This window comes from Lactuca serriola, chromosome 5, assembly GCF_051521515.1.
Source record: "Lactuca serriola cultivar US96UC23 chromosome 5, Lser_US96UC23_V15, whole genome shotgun sequence".
Classification (NCBI taxonomy): domain Eukaryota; kingdom Viridiplantae; phylum Streptophyta; class Magnoliopsida; order Asterales; family Asteraceae; genus Lactuca; species Lactuca serriola.
In genome coordinates, this window is record NC_136412.1 from 244801649 (window position 1) to 244805970 (window position 4322).

Genomic DNA, 4322 nt, shown 5'->3' on the forward strand with positions numbered 1-4322 from the left:
TCCTGTCCCAGACCGCGAATCGAAGAACTAGAAACCGATTTTGTAGGAAATGAAGAATTGGGAACCTCACCGAATACATCGGTTCTCGTTCGGTTCTACAAGTAAGTGTGTTATTTAAAGATGTGTATCGTTATGGAGCTAGCACAAATCAAACTGATAACCGGAAAACCGAGACCAAGTTTAGTGGGAAATAGAAAACCAAGAACCAAACCTAATACCCTGGTTCTAGTTTTTTTTTTTTTTTTTTTTTTTTTTTTTTTTTTTTTTTTTTTTTTTTTTTTTTTTCTGGTCCGATCTGGTTCTAATGCTCATCCTTAATTAGCATGTACTTAATTAGGACATTATTCACAATAAAGTTAATTATAGTCTAAAACGAAAGTCCAGTCCAACATACAACATAAATGGATACATGTCCAAAATGAGAGTTACAAGAACATCAAGCAAAAGCCATAGAAAAACTTTAGGATATACAAAATACTATAAATTAAAACATCGTGCTATATAATGTCTCTCTCATGCTAATCCCAAAATCTTGTATCTTCTAGCCATTACAAAAAAATATTGTAATGGATATTAGGGTGTTGTTTGTTTTTTAAGAGGTAAAAAGTTTGCAATATACATACAATATCTATAGACATCTGCAGAAGAAGATATGGGCTAAACATTTGCAGACTGCAAGAAGAACATTATTTGTTTTTTACCATTTGCACGCTGTTAAAACAAAATGAAATATATAAATAAACTGACTTTTTAACCAAAGAGTTTTTCAACACTGAAATTTAAATAAATATAGTTTTACAACAGTAAAATATAATTAATACAACCATTATAACAGTTTTTTGAGATTATTAATTCCATATAATTTGAAATGACATATTGGGCTGCTCTTCTTTCCTTATAGGGTTATGACGCGTGAAACATGCAATGGTAATGTTTATTTTGATTGGTTTTATAGGTTACAAAACAATGTTCTTGCGGAATTTCACTTACACTTAAAAGCACATGCAACCTAAAGGATTTATGTCATAACACTTTGATCCAACATACTATGAACAACAAAAGTAACATGAATCCTAATATAATCAAAACACCAAGTTTGAGTTACATATCTTTGATTTGTTGTAGTAAACAAATCACTTCAATCTTATGTAGTTGTTGGTCTTGGAAAGCTAAGAACCAAAAAGATGATGTCTATAATGACTTACATCCAAACCCTATAACTAAAAGACAAGAGGAAAGATGATGAGAGCATGAGAAATTGAAATTTCTCTAGGTAAATAAGTGATCAAAAATAGTTGACCCACGAGTCCTATTTATAGTTGTAAGGAAACCCTAAAAATCCTTAAATTTGAACATATAATAATAATATTTCAAATCAGACAATTATCTAGTTTCCTAATTATCATTTGGAGACTTATAGAAACCCTAATAGGGTCCTTAAAACTGTCCATACGATGAAGGTTTCTAGATCCTCTCATTTGTTTAACTATTGAATAATTACAGCTCAATCCTTGCACCATTAATTAATTCCAATTATTCATGTATTAATTCTAATTAATAATTAACCAATTCTAGTTGACTACATAATAATTTATTAGTCATACAAATTGGCAAATCAATTATATAACTATTGACTTCATATTAATTTATTAATTTATTAATTACATAATAAATTAACAAATCAACTATCTATATCCAATTAATATATTAATCATATAATATACTAACAAATCACTTTTTATAATTTATTAATCATATAATAAACTAATAAATTTATCCTTTCTTTACAAAAGTCATTCTAACCAACTTTTCTAGTTATGGGAGCAACTCAAAAAGGACTTTGTTTCTAATTATAAGAATATACCAATTTAGTTATAAGCTTAGACATATTATTGCAACAGTCTCCCACTTAGATAAGATATAACTATAATTGCAAGTATAACCTTGAACCAAAAAACAAAGAGTTCTTTCCAAAGCCATTTTTGAACTCTGATTCAAATCAAACGTTGGCTCTAAGATAAGCGATCGACTATTCTTTTATTCTACAAGATATCGTATAAACAGATTCATGGTTAAATGATCAACCTCATGTTCATTTATTGGTTTCTTGATTTCCCGATTATGATCAAATTTTAGACTACAAAATCAAACATGTCAATTTAGTCCAGACCTGACACCTGGTTTTCATAGATCAACTCACATTACCGAAGGGCCCAAAGATATCGCCTTTCCTATTAAGGAAAAAGGAATAAATAAACCTTGACTACATAAATTTTACCTTTACTCATTAAATGATACATGATACTACGTTTTATAACATATGGTTACTGATGTGTTTACGCAATACCAATGCACAACTGACTTACACATTACAACTTATGTATCTCCGTTTGAAGAATAGTAGATATTATCATATATAGTTACTTGTTATTGAATCCATAAAGTAATCTTTAAGCGTGAGTTTATCCAATACTTAAAAGCTCTATTTTCAAAGTACTCATGAATATTGTAGCAATCTCATGTAATATCCAATCCCTATGGACAATCTACAACAAATTCATGACAATATTAATTCATTACTTACTTCCAAAAGCATGAACGTCTGTTAAATTTTGAATAATATTTAAATTACTTCAAGAAGTAAAACATGCAAATTGAAACACAATAATAAACTAATTAACTATGGTATCATAACCCTTGAATATACATAAATCTTTATTATTTAATCACCATAACAATTATGAATTTATTCATTGCATAATGTTTCAAGTAATCAACTAATCACTTGAATCAAATAACATCAGTCATGTCATGTTATGAACATGCATACTATGCCTCTCTGTGTGCCTTACTTTCAGAACGGATCGACTGGACATTATCCATATGATGCTTGTTTCACAATTCTAAATTCTTATCACCATCCAAGATGTAGTGGAATTCCAACTTTAAATACACTAGCCTCCCGTTATGTTGAGGTTTAAAAGTCACATAGATCGAGCCTTCGATCGTACAAAATGTGTCATTGGAACTTCTTACTTGAAACAATTCTATGGTTATGAATTCTCAAATTCAAAGTACACTCCTTGAACACTTCTCTTTTATTAAAGTTTCCAACTCACATGTAGATTTTATTTATTCAACCATCTCCCATTATGGAAACATTTTCATATTTCCATATGGCCATCAATTTTGACCAAGAATCATCACATTCCAAAACATATCACAACGGTCTGTCCTAACAATATCATACTCCCAACTGTCCATAAGCAACCAGTCTTTGGTAAACCTAATAATGCTCTTGACAGTTGCATATCAACTTTAGTTACATACAATTTATGCAAGATATGATTCCTAGATTCTTTCCAGATTTATCTTTGTAAACCACTAGGGCTTCATTATTGGGTAAAGGTAGTCGTATGGATTTTTTCGTAATACAAAATATATGCTCGATGAAGTGATAACCAATCCATTCTGCTGATCACATCAAGACTTCCGATGGTCATATGTATTAGGTTGACATGAAACACGTGGTTATTCAAGGTTAGAATGCAACTAGTGAGTATTTCTAAGGTGCTTTCTAACTGGTTGTTTTCCACTTCTACCATATACGCATTGTTAAGTTTGCATGATTTATGGTTAATCATGCTTCTAAAGTTATGTGAAAATAAATCTTCTTTCGACACTAGTATCTAATAATATGGAAGCATAAATAGTGATGATAGGAAACGTACCAGTGTCCATAGTTGGTTCCTAGCGAGCATTTCCAGCACCTATCACAAATGTTATTCCTTTTCCATCCTGGTCCTTCAGTTTCAGGGAGTACTTCTTGAAATGCCCTGGTTTATTGCATTCGAAGAAACTTTAGCTTCCTCTTATAGAAGTGGTTGAGGTTGTATTGTTTGGGGCCTTCATGCAATACTTAGAGTTGTGACCTCTCAAGTTACAAATGATGTAGGCCATGCAACTTCTGACATGGTGGAAATAACACTTGGTATAGTGGGCTAATTCCCAGAGTAGGGCTTTGATGGGATGGGAGTGTTTGTGATTACAGTGTACACAGCCACAAGTTCTGGAATGGGTTTGTTATGCTTGAATTTCTCCTTTGACTTGCCATGAAACCTCCTTTTTGTACTCCCAGCCTGGTTCTTTCCTTGTTTGTGAGGTCATGGTACCCTAATGGATACATTGATCATTCAATTGATAGGTCAATTGCTTAGCACTATCAAAGGTAGTGGGTCTGGATGCAGTAAACAGACCTTGAACTAGTGAGGCTAATCCCCAGATGTACCTTTTAGTCTCTTTGTATTATGGGTACACCATTC